The following is a 23,839-nucleotide window of genomic DNA, read 5'->3' on the forward strand; positions in this document are numbered from 1 at the left end:
AGCACCCAAGTGAGGTGTTTCACAATCATCTGTAACTCAAGGCCCTGTGTATTCAACTCCCTCTCCAGGAATCACTAGGTATTCACACACATGTGGCAAATATGCACAGACACATGAATGAAAATATGGTAAACATTATTTTTAAATTCAAAAGTTAAATACCAGAGTCTAAAGTTGACGAAATTGTCTTATTTTGTTTTCTTTCCCCTATGTGATTATGTCACCCTGAATTTGGACATATTTACTTGTGGCCACAACCTGTTTGCACTCTAACAAAAAAGCTTGCTTGATGATCACAGGTCAGAGCTAGACATAAAGTTAACCATAGAGGTCTGGAGGTCTGTACAGACAGACAGAAAGTGATATGGCTGTGTGGAGAGAGAAATATAAGGCCAGAGGAGACAGTAGCTCTCTCTCTCTTTTCAGTCTGAGGATCTCATAGAGGTAAAGCTCTAGTAGCTGGCTGCTCTGCTTATCTGATCTTTCAGCTTTCACTCACTAATATCTGACTCTGGGTTTTAGTATTAAGACCAATTATAACTTGCACTACCTTAACTTCTCTTTAAACTACTATAAACCTATACACAAATCTAATCCAAAGGTGGCCAGTGACTGGCAAGGTTAAAAATCCTCAAGTATGTTGTCACTGAGTCATTTTGATGGGGCTTTGCTCATCTTTGGTAGTTTCCTTACTCTCAAATATAACAAGAAGCTCCAAGCAGTCTTTAAATATTTCCTGCTCAGAGCTAGACTACATATCTATTCAAGACATGCTGGCTTCAGTCAATGAGAAATTTTATTGCAACATTATAATTAGGACATCAAAATTCTCACTGAAACAAGCTTTTATATTTTTTTCTAAACCAATTCAGTGGTCAGAACTAGAAGAGCATTTGGCTTTATAGAATATTATATCTTTATATACTCCTCATATATATTCACTGACTTTTATTGTTCAAATTGAAAACTTAAAATTTTTATGAAGACTATAGATATTATTTTCACAGTAAGCTTCATCCTCAAAACTAAGAAATAGAATTAGAACATCTCAAAAAATCACTCACATTTTGAACACAGATTTATTAGAAGTTTCAAAATAATACTACTTATACTGATTTAGCCACATACGATTGTTTAAAGCAGGTACGTTGTTGTGTATGTTTTATCAACATGATTCCATATTCTTAAGTACTGTTGCTACAACTACATTGTTGAAAAATATAGCCAACTCTATTCTCCCCCTATTATCCTCTTCTATCTTAACCCAACAAATCACAACATATTTAGCATTCCATATCAGTTATTATTTTTCATTCCAGTGTTTCACTTTAGCTAAGCTCATTCTTGGATATTCTGCAAGATAGACACATAAAAATTGTTAATTGAAGAGATATGAAAAGAGTAGGCAGCCCTGTGTTGCTCCTCATTTTAGAGGAATCACCTTGAGTTTCTCTCCATTTAATTTGAAGTTGGTTGTTCGTTTGCTGTATGTTGTTTTTATCACGTTTGCATATGTTCCTGTTATTCCTGATCTTTCCAAGACCTTTATCATGAAGGGATGTTGGATTTTGTCAAAGGCTTTTTCAACATCTAGGGAGTTGATCATGTGGTTTTTCCTTTTCAGTTTGTTTATATGGTGGATTACATTGATATATTTTCATATGTTGAACCATTGCTGCATCCCTGGGATGAAGCCTCCTTGATCACAGTGGATGATTTTTCTGATGTGTTCTTGGATTCCATTTGCCAGTATTCTGTTGAGTATTTTTGCATCAATGTTCATGAGGGATATTTGTCTGTAGTTCTCTTTTTTAGTTGTGGCCTTGTGTGGCTTGTGTGGCTTGGGTACCAAGATAACTGTAGCTCGTAAAAAGAGTTTGGCAATGTCCCTTTTGCTTCTATTGTGTGGAACAATTTAAGGAGCACTGGTACTCCTCTTTAGAGAGGTCTGGAACAGGGGAAGTATTAGGGGATCCACAGGGATGACCCCAACTAAGAATCTAGGCAGTGGCAGAGAGGCTGCCTTTGATGTCCTTCCCCTATAATGAGATTGATGACTACCCTGGTTACCATTCCTAGAGCTTTTCTTGCAGTAGCTGATCAAAGCAGAAACAGGCACCCACAGCTAAGCACTGAGCCATACTCCTGGAATCCATTTGCAGAGTGGGAGGAGGGATGAACAAAGAAGCCAAGAAGGTGCTAGAGAAACCCACAGTTACAGCTGACCTGACCTAGTGAGAGCATGGAGAACCTCGTCATAAAGTTGGGAATGAGCATTGGACTGAAACAAGCCCTCAGAATGTGGGTGCCAGCTAAGAGGCCAAGACAGTCAATGGGACCTCTAACAGTGGAGCCAGTGTTCATCCCTATAGCACAAATGGACTTTGGGAGCCCATCCTATGTATGGATACTATTGCAGCCCAGATACAGCAAGGAAGGTATGGGCCCTCCCCCAAATGATGTGACTCCCTGGGGAGGGGTTGGGGGATGGGTTGGGGGTTGGTGAAGAGCATGGGAGGATGGGAGGGTGGGGGAATTGGGGATGGATATGTAAATAAGAGTGCTTCTAAAGTTAAAAAAATTAATAAAAGAAATTTCTAATTTGATTTTTTACAAGTCAACAACAGTTTTTATGCACATGGACAGCTTTTTTGATGCATATAAATTCTTGTCTCTTATTTTATTCTTGAATTCTACAACTTCTCTTGGCTTGGTGTGGTGCTATTTCAAATGTATATGGTTATTCAATTTATTTTTGACCCTTAGAGGATACATGTCACATCTGAATAAAATTTTGTAGCCAATAATACTATAAGGCGAGATTGAACTCAATCTCATGGCACATAACTCACATACACCTATTCATTATAGGAGTAGGACTAATACCCAGCCTTCTAGGGCCTATATGTTTCTTCATAACACTCTTGGCCTGAACCTGCTGCCATACACCTCAGGTGATTCTGGCTACACCCATGCTTATCTGAATGGGTTGCACAACTCATACTTGCATTGGAGTCTATAGTTTCCATTTGCAAGCCCTGGCTTAAGGACAGAGGCTCATTGAATTGCTTCTGTTGTTTTGCAATGATCTGGTATAAAGTACAATGCAGAATCCTATTATGACATTTCTGACCTGTGCTGCAGTGATCAGAAATTGTGTCTATGCTGTTTCCCAAAATAGGAGGATGTATGCTGAAAGTAGAACTTCTGCAAAGTTGAGTCATAAGGTTAAAGCTTACCTTACCTTATACTATTCTCCAAGTGTAAAGTATCTCTCATCCAATAAAATCACCTGAAATTTGACAAGAGGTAATGAGGACACATTTCCTTTCTGTCTTCATCAATGCATTCATTTTTGTAATTATGGTAAAGATATGCACTCTGATCTCTGCCATTTTTTTTAATCTTCAAAAAGCATTTAATTGATGGTTCCACATGGTTCTACAGTTAATTGATGGTTCCATTGCTCTGTCTCATGCAATAGTATTTTTTAGGTTTTCACAGGGTCTGCACCAGAAGGGGTCCTAGATCTGAAGACAGAAATGGACATACATATATCTCTAACCCAAAAGTTATGTGCACTTGACAGCCATTTGCAAAGATTTTTTTTTTCTGTGGGAGTCTCACTAGGGAAATAAACTACTCTTAAGGGTAGGCCCTCGCTATGCCCAGTCATGAATGGACAACACAATACAAATGGTCTGTTTGGAAGTTCTTTGTGTCATAAATTACATCAGGGTTTTTTAGTGTTTTTCTATTTCTTTTTCCACCATATAAGTTCCTTTTTCTTGCTTTATTGTTTTGTCATATTCTTATTTGATTTTTATTTTTATGTTTATCACTTAGAAGCCTGCTTGTTTTCTAATGAGAGAGATGGTGAGAGGTTCCAGTTGGGTAGAAATATGAGTGGGGAGTTGGAAAAATATAATCAGAATATACTGTATGAAAAAATATATTTTCAATGAAAGAAAATAAATATATAAATACAATTACTATCAATATGAATTTTCTAACTCCTGTAATATTATTAGTTGTTTCCTAGCTAGTTCAACTATTCTTTGTTTTCTTTTCTCCCTCTTGCTGATTTCATGAGATTGATATGATTAATCCTCTTCTTTCCCATCTAAGAAATTTTTCTTTCCTATGCTCCCATAATGCTTTCACAAGAGGCCTCTGTGTATAAGATACCTCTATGTATCTTCTGCACTTAAGTAGGATTGCTCATAAATTATGTTAGCTCATTCTTGTCTTTAGTGTTCTAATCTTCCCATGTTTTTTAAAAAAATGGATGCACCAAACCTCAAACTGCTTCCTACTACATTTCTCCTCACACTCACTCAGACTTCAATGAGCTCCTGTCCCTTTCAGCCTTATATTCCTCTCTAGTGCTGGGATTAAAGGGGTGGGATCCTGAGTGAAGCATCGTCTCTATGGTTACCTAGTATGGCTACCTTTGCACTCTGATCTTCAGGCAAGCTTTCTTTGTTCAGTTATAAACCAAATTCCACCACACTACCCTTTAGGGGCCAGTCACTAGTAGCATTAAGGGAGAAGAAAACCAACCACTGCAACAGCACCAAGACCAAAATGAACATGAATTAGGCAAACAAATAAATTCAAGCTAACTCATGCACTATTATTTACTATAGAAAAGTAAATTACAAAGTATACAAAGAGAGAGTATGCTATGAAGTTATATTTTATTTAGTTCAAAAGCAAACATAGTAAATTGAGGAAGACTTGGGTAACACAAAGGGAAGAATAAGTTTGGTCAAATTAAGAAAAGAAAAAGAAGAGTGGGAAAGAATATTATAAGCAAGAAGAAAAAGAATAAGTGTGTTTTTAAGTTCTTATTTTCCAAAAGATAGAAGCTAAATTTAAAAAATGGTAACTACAATAAAAATAAGGAATAAAATTTTGCTTTAATATAAAATAAAGTAAAACTTAATAACCAAATATTAAAAATATAGTCCAAATTAGAAAAAAAAAATACATGATTCAGAACCAAAGCACTGGATCAGAGGGTAAAGCTGTTTGCAGTTCAATCTGGAAGCCCTGATTCCAAACCTAAACCTCACCATGCCTGCAGAGAACAGAATTCCAAAATTCATAATCAAATCTTCGCATTGAGCATTCTTAGCCTTAAATAGGCACATACCACATACTTGCTTAAAAACAATAATAAGTATTCCTAAAACAATGATTTTAGTATGTTCAAAGTATTATGATAGCCATTTTAAATCAAGTCATTTAATGTTTATAGTCTTGTGTGACAGGATCAATAATTATATTTGTGTTATTAATAAGGAAACTGAGACAAAACAAGTTGATTTTAAGCAATTTATTACCAATCATGGTATAGTAGAGATATCAAGGTCTGAATACATATGGTGGTCTTCCAGACAATATCACATACTAGGACATTATATTTGGGAGTATAAAGTCAAGAATAGCATCTCTTGGTATTCTAAATGAGCAGTTATGATCTATGTAAATGAGGCTATGTAAGTTCCCCATATCTCAGTTGGGGTATTTTATAACAACTAAGACAACCATCCCTGTAGCTATATATTATTTATAATTTATTAAAGCTTGCCTGAGGATGAAGAAAGCAAAGTCAGCCACAAGCCATAGAAGCCAGGCACACACCTTTAATTCCAGCAGCCAGAAGCTGGGAGGTGATGGTGGTACATACCTTTAATCCTTGGATTTGGCATTAAGTAGATGAATCTTTGTATCCACAGCCACCCAGATCTAGACAAGAATGAATCAGTCTGAAAGAGAATTATAGCTCATACCTTTAATCCCAGCACTAGAGCGGTATAAAAGACAGGAACAAGGATTCAATAAGAGGCATTCATTCACCAGCCACACTGAGGAAAGCAGTTTGAGACTTGGTGAAGAGCTGATGCCTGGATCAGCCCTTTTAGCCTGAGCTAGAGATGAGAGCTAATGGCAGGCTGCTTTGCTTTACTGACCCTCAACTTTAAGCTTGAATCCCAATATCAGTCTCTGGGTCTTTTATTTATTCATGTTACATATCCCCCTTAAAGAAATATGATTACCTGAAATCTACAATATTAGGTAAGAAGAATAAAGAAACCAAGCAATTAAATCGATCTATATCCTAGACACCCTGTGCTTGAATTCACTAAATAACAAAGTGTCTTACAGGAAATGTCTCTAGAACTTATTCAAGGATGGCTTGAAATGGATTAGTCAAGTAAACATGCACAAATATAGCTAGCTCGCCCAGTTTAAGATAAAAATACACTACATAGAAAAAGATAGCTTCTCCACCCACCCAGTTAAACACATGACCTGTGAATAGAGGCATGGTGACTTTGTGAAAGAACTGTAAAACTCCTTCTGGCCACCCAACCTTCTTTTAAATTCCTCTGTCACCAACTTCAAACAGACTTGAGCTTTTGCTCCTGTCTAGTTTGCTGGTAGACCTGCTAATAGGGGCTCCGTCTTTTGAACAAAACTAACCCTCTATTCTCTGTTCACTGAAATGCAAGCTGATGCTTGATATCTAAGTCAAGTGATATTTGCAATCGAGTAGTAATGTTTTTCTATAAAAAAAAATGCCTCTTAAATCACCCTTTTAAAAAACTGATAAACTGGTAATTGTCCAGACAGTGCATTATTCAGTTAATTTGCATGTGGTTCTCATTTACTTACCCAGTAGGGGTGTTTTGTTCGAAGTCACCAGATTAACTTTGAGTAATTGACAGCATTTCTCCAGCTGCCCTAGTTTAAAATAACAATAATCAATGTGAATTTTGACAACAGCTTTCTAAAGTCGCATTTCCTTTGTACGCAAACAGAATATGCTAAATATACTTTAAGCAATATTTTGAATGGATATTTAAATTGATTCTATGCTATGTAGAATTTGCAATTTTGAGATTATGTACAATCTCAGAAGAATCATAAATTATTATTTGAATGATGGAAGTTTTGGTATAAACATTATTTATTCTCTTGGTTTAAAACTGCTTTCACTAAATTATCAGTAACCTACATCTCACACAAAATTTGAGGTACTGCTTTTATTTAAAATAGGAAAGATAAAAAAATAAAATAGGACAGATAAAGTTTAAAATACTTGCCAGCTATGTGCCTTGCCAAACCAGACATCTGATTTTTATGTTTGATTTAACAACTATACATTAAAAGGAACTAAGGTAGTCCCCAATAGGTGTTTGGAATGGGAATTGTGATAGACAATTAAGTGTAAATGAGTGAGGAGGCTCTATTGTAGTACCCTTAGAAATACCAGGTGATGCCACTTGGGGTTATAATACTCTCCTCAAGACCATAAACTAACCAAAACTCTATTACCAAACATGAGAACACCTCTTACAAATTGTTGGTCAGTTGAATCCAAGATATTTTCAAAACATTATAGGCAACTGCTGTTGCTCTTGGTTACTACTCAAAAGTTCAAGGGAAATCCCTATTGCTGAAAACATTGCACACTTCCTTTCCACAACACATGTAAGAGTCAAACTAGAACTGACCCAACAGCCTCTTCATGAGGACTAGCTTTCATAGTATAAGAAAACTGCTATGAAAGCTATCACAGAAAAACAACAGTGAATAGTCCTACCTACCTGTAACACCAATGAACTACTTACTACAAGGCTACCATTGCAAGATACCCTTAAAGGTGCAATAATGGCACGTATAACTTGGGAGTAACCAATAACTATTTAAGTGGAACTAAACCCTACTCAATAGGAAGAATTCATGCCTGCTGTTGTAAAAGTAATCAATTTCCTTTTGTTGGTAACATCATGGACCCTAGAGGAAACCTAGTACTGTTAATTTCTTGAATTAGTATAATACCTAACTGGATCCTAAATACTTAACTTTATACACACAAGTAAGAATAGCTCTCAACCCTCATCAAAGTAACATACCTGGTGAACAGATAGAGACCATTACAGAAAGCCATGAGAGTCCAATGGCAGAGAATGACTAACTATGGGGTACCCATTCCCAACTGATACATCTATAACACCACCCAAACACAAAAGCTATAGGAGACACCTTGGAAAAGGGCAGAAAGTCTGTAAGAGCCAAAGGACCAGGAAATCTGTTGTGATATTATGCCTTCTGGATATGACTATGAACTACATTCATGTAATATTAACAATATGTCTGTCTCACCAAGATCTGAGCAACAAAAACATGAGTTACATGACAATGTAGATAGGAAGAATCTCAAGCAAGAAGTAGATTTCTGAGAGAACTATTCTCCAAGAAAAAGTTTCTAAATAGCAATACAAGTGGTCGGCCCTAAATGCCGTATTTATATATTTATTCATATATATGTCATATATGAGTATAGGTTTGTTACATATGTATCATGAAAACTCATGAAAAAGAGGCTATAAATTTTAAAGAGAGTAACAATGATCATGAAAGGATATAGATGGAAGAGAAAGAGTTAGGGAAATGAAATAGTTGTGTTTTAATGAAAGTAACACTTTTTTAAAACAAGAATATTATTACATATGATTTAGTCATGGATATTACCTTTTTGTGCTTTAGTTGTTAACTTGACATGCCTACTATTATCTAATAAGGGAGTCTCAGTGAAGGGATGACATTGATCACATTAGTCTGTGGGTATATCTGTAGGCAATTTACTTCATTGTTAATTTATATAGGAGGTTCAGCCAACTGTGGGCAGAAACATCCCAAGGCAGGTGGTCCTGGGCTGTATAAGAAAGCCAGACAATCACTGAGCTATGAACAATCAACATTCTTTTATAACTTGTTCTGTATTTCTTTAACTATGGGTGAGTTCCTTGACTAGAATTAATAACAAACATGCCTGTTTTTAATGTTTTGCTTGACCTAACCCTAACCCTAACCCTAACCCTAACCCTAACCCTAACCCTAACCCTAGCCCTAGCCCTAGCCCTAGGCCTAGCCCTAGCCCTAACCCTAACCCTACCCTAACCCTAACCCTAACCCTAACCCTAACCCTAACCCTAACCCTAACCCTAACCCTAACCCTAACCCTAACCCTAACCCTAACCCTAACCCTAACCCTAACCCTAACCCTAACCCTAACCCTAACCCTAACCCTAACCCTAACCCTAACCCCTAACCCTAACCCTAACCCTAACCCTAACCCTAACCCTAACCCTGAATTCTTGACCTTTTGTCCTGACTTCCCTCAGTGATGACTGTGACCCAAAAGTGTAAGCTAAATAAAGATGCTTCTCTTCTAATTTGCCTGTTTATTACAGCAACAGAATGAAACCAGAAAAGACCAAGTAAAGAGGAAAACACAAAATGACACAAATGCAAGCTATTCCAATATCATCTGTGGTCCTTACATGAACAATTTTAGTTGTTCCTTAACCAAAACTTCAAAAATGCATTTATTCTTTCATTTCCTTAATTTTTAAAACCATCTCCAATAATTTTAACATAGAACAATATGTGTACTCTGTTTATTTTGATGGTACGTAGTTTTGATTTTCTAAACTTTTAAAATAATGTATTATTTCAATTGTTTGATATGTACATTTTACCTCCCTCAACTCCTCCCAGATCCTCTCCTACCTCATTACCTGCCCAACTTCATATTCCCTATCAAAAAGTAAAAAATAAGGAAAACAAAAATAAAACAAGCAAACAAAAAGTAACCCAAAATACCAAAACAAACTAAAACCATGTGGAATATGTTTATTATTCCCAACTACTCCAGAGCATTGGGCTGACCGAAGACTGTGATTGATTTGTGATCTACTGGAATGTACCACCACTGGCCAAAAGCTTCTGGATTAGGGGTAGTAACACTCTTTGCTTGGATTTTTGTCTGATTTGAGCCTCCATATTCTGGCCTTCACCAACATACCTTTGGTGAAATACTGTGCTCCAGAAGTTAAGCAGTCAAATTCACAAAGTAAAATGGAAATATAATTCTTTGAGGTTTAAAGAGAGACATATTAATAAAAATGAAATGTGGAGATCTTGTCCCTTTCCTCTTCTCCAGGGGCCATGTATGTATCTCTTAGGGTTCTCCTTGTTTACTAGCTTCTCTGGCAGTGTGGATTGTAGGCTTGTATTCCTTTACTCTATGTCTAAAATCCACTCATGAGTACATACCACGTTTTTATTTTTGTGATAGGGTTACCTCGCTCAGAATGGTTTCTTCTAGTTCCATCCATTTTCCTGCAAATTTCAAGATTACATTGTTTTTTTTTTTTTCTGCTGAGTAGTATGTGTGCAAATGTACCACATTTTCTCTATCCATTCTTCAGTTGAGGTGCATCTAGGTTGCTTCCAGATTCTGGCTATTACAAATAGTGCTGCTATGAACATTGTTGAACAGATGTCCTTGTTATCTCCTGAGCAAATTGGGAGCAAGGGAGGTGGGGGGAGGGAGCTAGGAGAATGAGAAGGGGAGAAGATGAAGGGTGAGAAGGACATGAGGGAGCAGAAAGGTTGAGTCAGGGGAAGAATAGAAGAAAACAAGAAAGGAGTTACCATAATAGAGGTAGACATTTTAGGTTTACAGAGAAATCAGGCACGAGGGAAATGTCTGGAGATCTACAAAGATGACACCAACTAACAATCTAAGCAACAGAGGAGAGGCTACCTTAAATGTCCTCCCCTGATAATGAAATTGATGACTGTCTTATATGCCATCCTATAGCCTTCATCCAGCAGTTGGTGGAAGTAGAAGCCAACACCCACAACTAATCACTGAACCGAACTGGAACCCAGATGCAGAGAAGGACAAATGAAGAGAACAGGGATCCAGACCAGGCTGGTGAAACCCACAGAAACAGCTGACCTGAAAAAGGGGGAGCTCTTGGTCCCCAGACTGACAGCTGGGATACCAGCATGGGACTGATCCAGACCCCAGGAACATAGGTTTCAGTAAGGAGACCTTGGAAATCTATGGGACCTCCTGTAGTAGTTCAGTACTTATCCCTAGCATAGGTGTGGACTTTGGGAGCCCAATCCACATAGAGGGATACTCCCTGTGCCAAGACACACGGGGGGGGGAGGGGAGGAGTAGGCCCTATCCCAAAGGAAATGATAGACTCTGATGACCCCTTATGGAAGGCCTCAACCTCCCCTGGGGAGCAGAAAGGATAGGTGATAGATAGGGTATTATTTGTGGGGGAGGTGGCAGGGGAGGAGGGCAGGGAGTGAGAACTGGGATTGACATGTAAACAATCTTGTTTCTAATTCAAATTAAAACAATTAAGGAAAAAATGATATGTGATTATTTCAAGATAGTGTACATAACATATGTGTTTTCTAAATGTTCTAAAAACGAATCTCATGATCTCACATCAAAAATTAAAGTGTTTTGCAGTGCACTTCTACTAAGTAGAAATTAAAGTAGGATGCCTACAATGCTGTTTTCATAAGTTTGAATAGCCAAATATAAGATTTGGAGCATTTTCACATTTGTTACTTGCAAATTCAAAGTGATTTTCTTCATGTTACAAGAAGTTAAAGTGCCAATAATGACTTATATTTTTCTCTACTCAGTAAGATATTTTCTGGTGAACACATGGAGTTGTGATAAGTACAATTCCAAGTAAGAACATTATAGGGACAAAGCAATGAAAGCATATTCTGGAAAAAGATTTTGGTTATTGTATCATCATCCTTTGAATAGTTAGTGTTGTCAGTTATTTCAATGTCACACAGTAAACTTTACTTCATTTAAACTATTGAACATGTGAAATGTACCACCCTAAACACAGTCCAACCATTTTTCCACTGGAGAGAAGAAACATTATACAATTCCCATCGACACAACAGGATAGCAAAATTTCCATAAATTCTCTCCAGGAACCAGATTCCTACACAGTCTATTTAACAGATACTGACATCAAAAACCTCTTCAGAAGACATTATGACTACCCAAAGTGAACACCTGCTGATTAAATGTGGTAGTTTATATGACAGGCAATATTCTGCTTCTTAAATCAACAAAATATTTTGCAAATAACTCCAGTAAATTTGAACACATTCTAAAGATAAATGAATGTTAATGCTGCATATATCCTTATAATTCCTATCTACATATTTCATAATTATCATAAAGATGCACATATATTCCTGGTCAATTCATGAAAATGAAGTCACAAATCTGTTTTTTCTCTCATCTTTTATCTATTTTTCTATACTTAGTATTTATTTTCATGGTAAATATATTTTCTTATGATCTCTGCTATGTTTATAGAAGTGTTTGATATTTAAAAAGTGACTTGTTATGGTATCCCAAAGAAATCTATGAAGTCAAACATTTTGTCTTTGGCTCTTTCAAAGGTGATCAAACATCTCCCAGCATTCATATTTGGGACTGAAAGACACTTAGCATGCAGTGCTAAAGCAAGGATGTCAGTCCACCTTTGAAAATGTTACAGGATAGGCAATTGCATAGTAAAACTAAGGAGTTTGTGGGATTATTGACAACAGATGATATTCATAGACAATCATAAAACTAGGTTAGTAGCTGCATGGCCCTATGAAAAGAGCTAATGCATATTACATAATTACCGTGAGGTCAGCAGAGGAAGAGGGTTTGCAGGGAAATGTGCCAATGGTCATCCTTGAGATAAATGAGACATGTGGGCCTAGAGACATCCTTCAATTAGGGCAGGTGGAGAGCATGAAGCCTCACTGGGGAAGGAATTTTTCATGTTGTCAAGGTTGGAGAAAACTGTCAGTCCATGCTAGACCGCAACTTCTGACCAGCAAGGCCTCCCAACAACTGTTTCACAAAGGACTTAACTTTTTGGTTACATTTGTAATAGAAATAGAGGGATGATATTTATATTTAAAATATATAGATAATAGTAATGCGCGTGCACACACACACACACACACACACACACATACACACATAAATGCATATATACTGTTTCTACAAATCTTAACAAACAAAATTTTGAAGATAAGTCTCACAAGTGAACAGTCAATTAGAAGTCTGCAGGGTCTTCTGTCATCTTACTCTCTGAATTGGTAAAACCGTTTTATTAACTTCCCCAAGATCTCACAGTATTACATCATGGTCTGGTTCCTTGGGTCTATGGCAGTGATATAGTACTTCCTTTTTGGTTCATTTAAGACACACTGATAAATGACGTCTTTATAGAGTTTCTCTCAGTATCAGAATTTAACCTAGAACTGTCATTATACCACTTAAACTTCTTGTTTTTATATGGATAGTCTTGCTATTTTTAGGTTAGTTATCACATATTGAGTGCTATAATAATAAAAAACTAAAACTTAATTCAAAATATTATAAATATTTTACATTCTCATTTTTCTGTATCTTGGAAATTATTCAAAATACGGAAAAAGATAATAAATATATTGTGTGTCAGTGCATGCTCCAATGATTATCAATTCAATGTCAATCGTATGACATGTTTTTTGTAATACATCCTATACATCAGAAATTAAAATAACAATAATAAAAATATAGCTAAAAGATAGAATAACTTATAATGATGTTATATATAATAAAAAACTATAAAACTTAATAGTCCTGAATCAGCTCATTACTATCAGAATACCCCCTATATCATTAGCTCAATGTTAACTGATGTAAAGACTCCTTTACACTATATGAGTATCTATCCCAGTGATTACAATGCAGAAAGGTACGAGATATTCTCTACCTAACATTGCTCATTTCATGAGATGTCTCCCTTGTTAGTATTGCATAAGAAACAGCACTGATATTTAATATCTTAGAAATTCAGATATTTATTACTTTTCACTAGTATACAATTTGACTAGTTGTTTCTTCTGAGATTTCAGACTGTTTGAGAGCCTTCATCATCTGCATCAAATATTTCAGATAGAACTGGGTTAAAAAATGTGTTAAGGGTTGCAGTCAATTTTTTAAACTTTGCTGACACAAGCTCTCTATGGTGACCATACCACCCTGCTGCTTTATCTCAAAGCAGCCATTGCCAACAAAAAAAAAAATGCCTGAAAAAAACAATGTCTTAGATTTTCTATTGCTATGATGGAACACCATGACAAAAAATAATTTGAGGAAAGGAAGTGCTTATTTTAGCTTACATGATGTGATTATAGTCCATCATGAAACTCAAGACAGGAAGGAACTCAAGACAGGAACATGGAGGCAGGAACTGAAGGATAGACCATAGAGGAGTGATGGGGGAATTCTTTTGTATATATATATTTCTCTTGTTGGTTGATGAATAAAATACTGATTTGCCAAGCAGAAAGATAGGCGGAGCTAGGGGACCAGGAGAATTCTGGTGAATGAGGTGGAGGTAGAGATACCTTGCTGCCAAAGGAGTAACATGCTGGAAATGGGTTAATAAATAAGACAGAGGTAGCCAAAAAGAAGCCCTAGTCATTGGCCAATAATTTTATAACTAATATATAGTGTCCATGTGATTATTTGGGGCTGAGAAGAGTGGCAGGACAAAAAAATTGCAAGCAACAGAGGAGCACTGTTTTACTGGGTTTATCAACAAGGCATACCCAGCAGGTTTTATACAACTTATGATCATTTGCCTGGCAGTGGCACCAACTCCTGTGATCTGGGGCTCCCAATATCAGTCATTAATCAAGAAAAATGCCCAAATGGATATAGGCAATTTCTCAATTGGGATTCCACCCTTCCTAGATAATTATAGTCTGTGTCAACATAAAACAACAACAAAAATCAGAACAATTGCCACATTTAAAATAAATTTCATTTACAAAACAGATAATGAAGATATTCAGTGTGGTTGCTGTAACTTGTAGACTCCTGATTTTTATTTTTTTATAAAAATAGTACAGAGGTCAAAGACAGATGGACAATACCAGTAAGTGTCAGGGAAGTCAATATCTTTACTTCTTGAATTGAATTTATATCTTTATAGCATGAGTTGAATTTAGAGTAGAATGTAGTTGAGTATTATCGCCTATCTTTTAAGCCCAGCATATAATTCCACATGTGTTAACCAATATATTATTATAACATAATTTGCATAGGCTAATTAAATATATGGATCTAGGTTATCAAGTTAGGGTGTTCACACATATTAACAACACTATGAAACAGAGTTGTTATAATTATGCCCCTTGTAAAAATTTATTGCTTAAATTTTTATTTCAGTTTTTACTTAGTATTTTATAGTAATAATAATAGTAGTAGCAGTGGTGTGATTAAAATACCATAATAATGAAAACAAATCCTTTGGCAAAAGAAGTTAAATTATCATAATTAAATAAGGAATGAATTGTAGTTGGAGGTTTCTCTTCCTGCTGCCTGTTTCAAAATAACCACTAAGGCTTAATATTAATATAATTGTTTGGCCAATGGCTCAGACATATTACTGACGAGTTCTTACAATTAAATTAACCATTTCTATTATTCTATATCTTACCACAAAGCTCCTAGCTTATTACCTCACATCTTGCTTCCCCTGCAGCTATATGGGGTCTCCATGACACTGTCTTCTTTTGTTCCACATCTTTGTTTAGATTTCCCCCTGACCGGCTCTTTTCTGCCTGGCTGTTGGTCAAAACAGCTTTATTCATATAGAAGGATGTCTCCCATCAAGGAATGAAAAATGTAATACAGTCTAATAAACATAGATGAGACACAGATTTTTAAAGCATATATAAAAATTACAGACTTCCAAATTTCAATGAGTAAAAAACACTCATGCATAATTCTTTAACAAGTCATAGCCATATGGAGTACTAAAATTATTAAAACCTAAGAGGAAATTTTGTTTCATTTTTGAGTTGAATTTTCAGTGTGTATCGTTTAATTGTTTCAAGAGGAAGTTTTTAAATGACATGTTTTTCTCATTGCTCAACCTCTTAGGTACATGTTTTTCATATTGCTCAACCTCTTAGGTAATAAAACATCAACTTACAACTTATTTTAATGGAAAAATTATCATGTGGCTACTATGACTAACAGTGTAGTCAGCCAATGGTTCATATTTTTTTTTACCTTCAGTTACCTGGACAGTGTGGGAGAAGCCAGATCTCTCAACAAGAAGGGACTCACCAGAACAGAGAACTTTTCAGAGAAGCATGAAAGGAGCTATTCATATAAAAATATTTTTATGTTTCCTTTCATATAAAAATATTTTTTCAGAGCCTAGGGAATATGAACGTGTAATGAAGCTAGTTGAAATTCATCTTGACTGGATGTGCAATAGAGCTATTTGACTCCCACTGTGTTTTAACTTGAAGGTACAGTAGCAGTATGTATCTGAAAATTAAAGGAACAACATTGCCAAAATAGAGTAATATGGTTTTTATTTATTACAACATTACTGATCTACCATAAACCCTGTGATTTTAGGTTATCAACTACTTGAAGAAGAATGACAACACTGTTTTGTCTAAAATCCTTGTTTATATATTCTGATTAGGCTCCGGATATATTCACATCAAAATTTGCAAAAATAACTGCCAAATCCTGAAAGGAAACGTGTTTCAAAGATTACCATTCCAAGAGGCTTCACCCAGTAGTTGATTGAAGCAGAAACAGGCACCCACAGCTTAACACTGAGTCATACTCCTGGAATCCGGTTGCTGAGAGGGAGGAGGGATGAGCAAAGGAGAGCAGACTGTGCTGGAGAAACCTTCAGAAACAGTTGACCTGACCTAATGAGAGCATGGAGACAGTCATTAAGCTGGGGAACCAGCATCAGACAGAACTAAGCCCTCTGAATGTGGGTGCCAGCTAGAACCAATCAGAAGTTAGCTGGTGGCTCTATGCTTTATGCTTTATGGCTCTGGGTGTGCTTTACGGACAAGTGCACAGCAATGACGCACAGAGCATAGCAACCACCCTGAGAGGGCCTATGGGCCATATGTGGGTACCCCCTAGACACTCCCCTTAAGCTGCCCTACAAGATCGCTCGGCAGCTGGTTCGAGGTGTCTTTTCTAGCCATCTGTCATGGCGGGTGGGTGAAAGACCCAAGCTAACATGGGGTTAGCTCATTAAAAAAACAATAAAGCCTCATGCAGTTTGCATCAAGCTCTTGAATCTGCCGGGTGATTGGGGTGACCAAGGTGGTGGGCTGGGACCCCAGATACCTGAGTTTTTCCGGGGGTTAACAGTAGCATGTATTCTCTATTTTATTTTGTTTCCAGCAATACCTCTTTAATAATGAACAAAGAATCATGTTCAAATCCAAAATATGAGTAGCTTTAGGATGCCAATTTGACAAGAAATATTAGAGGTCTTTGCAATCTGACTTCAGAATCTGATGTTTTAACAATCTTAATTTTATTGTTTTTGGAATACATGAAATATAGCATGTTTTCACATACAGAAGTGAAGAAATAATAAAACCAATGCTTAGAAAAGAACTACTCCTGCCCTTAGTCTTTTTACCACATGATTGTATTCTAAATATATGCTAACAATTTCTGATTCTGGGTTGAGAGATATTTTAATCAGAAATGATTAATTTGTCTTCATTTTTATATTTACATAGTTTAAAATTTTTATATTTATTTTATTTTTGAAATTATAATTTCACCATCTCCTCCTCCTTTTTCCTTGCAACCTTCCCTTTTTGTCTTTTTAAAATTCATGGCCTCTCAGTAGACATGCCATGGTGGACAGTGGAAAGACGATAAGGCCTCAACTCTACCCAGAGAACTACAGGCAAATAAGGGATGCTGAGGGCAGAAGAAATTGTGCTTCTAGGAGAACAGCACAGACCACCTGGTTATCTAATACCAAATGGTCAGCCATGAATAACACAGGCAAATAGCATTTTACAAACTCAACAGTTTACATTTAGGCATACATATGTATATAAATATGCATGTTTGCAGGTAACAATAACTAACGACTTAATTTTAAAAGGAGACACAGAGATGTAGCCTTTATAGGGACAGTGGTTGTGAGCCAAAAGGGTGCTCCAGTTGCTATGAGAAATACCCTCAAACATCTAATCATCCAGGGATTACCTAGTTATACAGCATAGTAGGCGGTAAATGAGCTAATAAAGTAAGTAATATAATTCTATGCTGGAGTCCAAGTGTTAAGTGATAAAATAACATTTAACATCAAGATTGTGGAAATTTATATAAATAGTTGGCAGGAAGAAAATACATTATGTTATAATAGAAAATATAGCAAAATAATCACAATATTTATGGCATCTAGGTAGTATAAAATTTTGTATATGTTATTTGGAAAATGGAAGTATCACATATGAGAACTGTTGGATAGCAAAAACTAGTAAAAAGTAAGCTTGGTTCTCTGTTTTCTGAGCTTTCATGAATATAATTAAGCTCCAAAATTAACCTGTTCTCTAAGATTAATTTCTAGTTGAATAGTGACTGATTTGCTGGGGGCGATGTAATAATCTTTGTTTTTTTTATACCACGATTTTGTCATTCTTTCTTCAGTCTTACCTCAGACCAACATGCCTGTGTTTTCCAGAACATTTTCCATTTGTGTCCCTTCCTCTCCTCCTAGTCCCTCGCCTCACCTGCCCTTCTGCCTCACACCCACTCTTTCCTCCTGTTTTTTTTTTTTTTTCAAAAAGGGCAGGCTTCCCATAAATATCATTCAGCTATGGTATATTAAGTTGCAGTGAGACTTGAGGGCCAGTACTCCAAGGAAGAATAGTCAAGAGTCCCAGGATAGAATCAAATATGGCTGGCAATTTAAAAATGCAATGAAATGGTTACTAATGATATTCATAGATTGGTAACTAGACCAACTGTCATCACAGAGGCTTCACCCAGCAACAGATGGAAACACAAGCAGAGACCCACAGTCTAACATTAGGCTGACCTCAGGAAATTTTCTGGAATTAGGGGAAGAAAGATTGTAGGATTAAGATGGGTCCAGGACACCATAAACAAAACCACGGAATCAACTAACCTGGGATCATAGGGTTTCACAGAGACCCTATGCCTGTGTAAGATTGCATATATGCTACCTTTTTGTAACTTGGTCTTCTTGTGAGACTCCCAACAATGGGAGAAGGGGGCTGTCTCTGATTCTGTTGCCTACTTTTGGGACTTTTTCCTCCTACCAGATTGCCTTGCCCAGCCATAGTAGAAGAGAAGGTGCCTAGTCTCACTGCAACTTAATATACCAAGAAGAATGTTTCTTACTGTCTTGATAGTGATTTCTCTGTGCCCTGAGGCCAAGGTATGTGGCATCTTCAGTCATAGTATAGTGTATTACGACACAGTTGTGCTGGATAACCAAGAGCAATGGCAATAGCTTGTGCTCTTTTGGAGACTTCTAGGGCCTCCCTAACCCATAACTTGTAGAGAGGTATCCCATCCTTAAAAATGAAATTTTTGTGTATTGTTCTGTGTTATCCACTCATGCATTTAGAAAGATTGTTGAAACTATGCCACTAACTAGTGGGTTTGCTAAATGTTCTTTCATGAATGTTACTATTTTTAACCTATCCCCTATCCCCTACTCTACTGTTTGAGCACCTTCACCCAATATAAATCTTTAACTCCCAATATCTCTGACCTCTTTTTTCATAATATATGAATTGGGTTGTAAGACAGTAGGTTTCTGTATTGCTTTGCCACACACCTGTTTTCTGGATTTATACTTCAACTAAGACCCTGATTTCCCCACTCTTCTCACAGCTGTCCCTGCTTAAGCCTGACTATTCCCTGTATGGTCTCTGTTGCAGTTTTACTCACAACCCATATTTCTTCCTCCGTGAACTATACTCTCTTATATGGCATTTCATTTTATATTTTACAATTATTATTTACATCATATCAAAATCATTTCTGATCTCTAGCATATTTTCCCTGCCTAATCATGATATCTGTGCAGTTTAAATTTTATTTTAAGTTCAAATTAAAGTTTTAAAATCCTTTCAAAAGTTACCATGGAACAAAAATGTGACTCCTTTTGGGTGAACTCAAAAAAAAAAAACTAAATATTTTAGAGATGTTATTTTTAGAAACCCCTTAATCATCATCTACTATAAAATAAATATTCTATATATAAGCCATCATTTCCTCCTCAGTGGAAGAGTTCATAAGTGGTAATGGTGTGATTTTAGTAAATTTCTTCAGTGATGATTAAGTGGAACACAAGGCTAAAACTGTGTCTACACATATCATGAAATGTCTGTCAGTCACATACAGCCTTGTTAGAAGATTGAGAGTTCTAATTTCAGAAAATTATCATTTCTACTCATTCCTAATAAAGCAGCAAAATGTCCCTTTGAGGAAATCCAAGTAAATCTTACAGCCCCCCTCCAACCATATGAAAACATGTGTACTTATAAGAAATGCTTAATTTCACTAGTAGATGTTTGTTTTTTTTAATACTAATTATGCTGAAGCAAAAGTAATCATTTTCTAATATAGATCTACAACTTGAGTCTCCATGTTGGGTTATTAGAAGATTTTCATTTTAACTTTAAATTGTGTCACATCTGTCATTTAATGCCAGGCTCTCTAACAAAGCACTTTGGCCACCTTCATCAAATGCTCCAATTTACTGGAGCAGCAATGAAGACCTTGAAGTCACACATGTTGATTACTCATCCTTGTTCATTTGCAACACATTTTCATGGGCCTCAGCCCTATAGTTTTCTGAAGCAGTAAACATGACTATAAACATTTTAGCAGGTCCACTAATAAAATCCAAGGACTTCATTAATTATTCTCAATGATGATGATAATCCCTGTGCTTAATCAGTTTTATACTTTCTAATCACTTTATTATACAAAGTTTTCATGTTCATGAATTGAATATTGGAAAACAGTCCAAAGACAAGAGAGCTTGCTGAAAGTTTTTTTTTTCATGATACAATTTAAGTACATTAATTTTAATTCATGCCTGCCATGTTCTCATCTCTGTTGGGAGAGAAAGAATGAGTAAAGTTTATCAAAAATCACCACGTGTTATTGCACACCTACACAGATGCACACCTCTTATTTCATCTCTGTTTAACTTGGTTTTGTTATTACACAATCTTCTTTATTACTGTTTCCAACTTTCCTCTGAAATAATTTCCTGCTACCTGGAAAGCATCCTTTTAATTTCCTTTCAGAAGGGCCTCCTGATGGGGAAGATTATTTTCCCTCCATGCCTGTGTCATTTTCATCTGTACTTGACAGAAACCCTCACTGCTAACTAACTCTTGGAAACAGAAACCTTTTCAGTTGATTAAAGGGGCCATCTCATTGTAGCCATCAACTAGCTGTCTGTCATAGGGAAGAGAGGCTCCAGCCTGCTTGTATATTTTTACCTGATTTTCTGTGATCTCAGCCACATTTGCTTAATTGTTCACTTCTCATCGTGGCTTTGATCCTTTTATTAATTCTCTCTGCCTGTTTGGTTTAAAATTTAATTTTATGTGGTATTAACCTTTTTACTAGAAAAACAGCACACTGGGCTTCTCAGATACTCAACATGCATTTGTAGGAGGATGAAAAGTTCAAGGCCAGCCCAGACAACATAGTGAGACTTTGCCTCAAAAATAATAAATGAAAAGAGAAATTGAGCTACATTGCACCGGGATGGCTCTTCCATGTATGTCCCTGTCACTAGATCTAACCCACAGCAATGAACACAAACAAGTGCCTATTAATCCAAAGTTTGGTTTGAACAAAGTTTGCTGTCTCATCAGCGAAGAACACTTGTTCTTGCAGAGGACCTGAGCTCAGTTCCCAGCACCCAATCATGGGAATCATGTCTCACAACCATCTCTAATTCTGGTTCCAGGGCATCAAATGCTCTCTTCTGACTTCCTCAAGCACTAGGCACAAACATGGGCATATGTATATATGCAGACAAAACACTCATACACACGAAATATAAATATAAAGTATTTAATATAAATCATCCAGTCATTCCAAACATTTCTAATAACCCTCATATCTCATTATGACATTCTTTCATTTTTAAAGGAAATTAAGAACTATGTTCGTCAGATAACTGAGACCTGTAACAATATTACTAGTTAGTCCTATGTTACCATTCAAAGGGCTTTTATAGCTAAACTTTCTGTCCTTCATCATCTTCTATTTCTATAACCACATATTAACTTTCATATACCCAGAATATAGATCACTCTAATTTGTTTCAAAACAATATAAGTGAAACAATGAGCTATATTTCTAAATTTCCAAAGACATATAGTAACAGGCATCATTTACTCATCAAGGATTATTGAGATATGTGCTTCAGACAGCTTTGGAGCTCCTTACTGGAACGCAAAAAAATTTCAGTGATTTATGCAACCAGTAGAAATGGGAAAATGCCTAGGTACATGTGATGAGCTTTTCATATATTAACAAATACTTGGTCATGTGTATTCTTCTGCTACATGAAGCTATGATCTTGGACAAGGAAGACTCATTAGATGAAGGCTCCTACAGCTAAGCTTGATGTCCAATAACTAAAGCTACATGGTAGAAGGAAAGAACTTATTTCCACAAGTTGTTTTCTGACAACTCACATGCCATTGTTACACACACACACACACACACACACACACACACACACACACACACACACATACACACACACTAATACTAATTTAAAAATAGTATGATCTTGTCTGCTTTCTTAAAAGCTTCATCTTCTCTTAGAGATTAACCATTTAAGCAGCTTCTTGGACACCTCATGCTTAGAAAATGTCTTGCTGCTCTTTGTGGGATTCATTTCACTGTTATACAGCCAAAGGTTTTCGGTAACTAAGACTACATATACTTTGGTGTTAAAAGAAAAAGCTCTGAATTAATTATCTTTAGCAGAAACTAAGTAAGGAATGTGGCTCAGGAATTAGTGAAAACACAGATCCCAGAAAGCCCCATTCAGGCAATGTGAGCAGAGGGTTCTCATAGGACAAACACAAAGGAAATAAACCTGATATGCCTCCATTAGGGGCATTATTGGGGCATGGTGTTAGTTGTTGCTGCTTGTCATTGGCTGTAACTTGGTGTGTGATTTCTGACATTTTCTATTTGTTGTCAAGAGTATAATCTCATTAGTTGAGGTTTATTTATTGTTAAGGTACACTTCAGTTACTTATATGTGAACTCATTTCAATTCTCTTGCTTATTTATACTTTAACATTAGGAAACCTAGAATGAATTAAGATGGTTTTAATGGATAGAAAGTGAGAGAAGGGGATATAATAAAATGTTAATTACATCATTACTTCTTCTATTTTGTTTTTCCTGTTTGTTTGTTTGCATTTTTGTTTTGTTTTGTTTTATTCATGTATTAAAACACAGAAATCAGTTTCCATACATTACTCTGGCCACATATATTTCCTGTCTGTCCAGGATCAAAGAGTCCAAGTAAATGTTTTCTAAGTCACTTTGTTAAAACTCTTTGCAAAAACACTAGGGATTTTCATTTAGCTTTCCACATGCCAATTCAAAAATCAATTGACTCTTAAACATAATTTTCTTTATAGAATCATTACCAACTTTATATGTAACAACTAATATTCTCAACATCACTACCCAATATATCCAAGAAAGCAACAATTGCTATAATTGTTAATATTTCATACACTGTCACTAAAAGGTATATGAAGCAAAATAATAAAAGCTTCAATAAGAACATACAGTATGATTACCTATGCTGGCAGATACTAAAATAAATGGAAAGGTGAGAGTTGTGCTTTAGAAGGTGGATTAAAGGGAAAAAAAACTGTAGGTAGCCCTTAGAATGTACTGGGCCAGGTCTACAGTATATCAAATATTAAGAATCTTTATCCAATAGTGGAATAAAGGATAGATGCTTTTGCAATTTTATAACAATATACCATGAGTGTTCTGCTAAGTCATTGGATTTTTGTCTGAGAAAGTGCAAAA

General features: G+C 36.1%; 1 pseudogene; it reads left to right on the plus strand.

Annotated features, from left to right (window-relative positions):
• Positions 1–2,242: 2,242 nt before the first annotated feature.
• Positions 2,243–23,839, plus strand: part of LOC100771605 — a 28,344-nt pseudogene continuing 6,747 nt past the window's right edge.

The sequence above is a fragment of the Cricetulus griseus genome (genome assembly GCF_003668045.3).
Source record: "Cricetulus griseus strain 17A/GY chromosome 1 unlocalized genomic scaffold, alternate assembly CriGri-PICRH-1.0 chr1_0, whole genome shotgun sequence".
NCBI classification, from domain to species: Eukaryota; Metazoa; Chordata; class Mammalia; order Rodentia; family Cricetidae; genus Cricetulus; species Cricetulus griseus.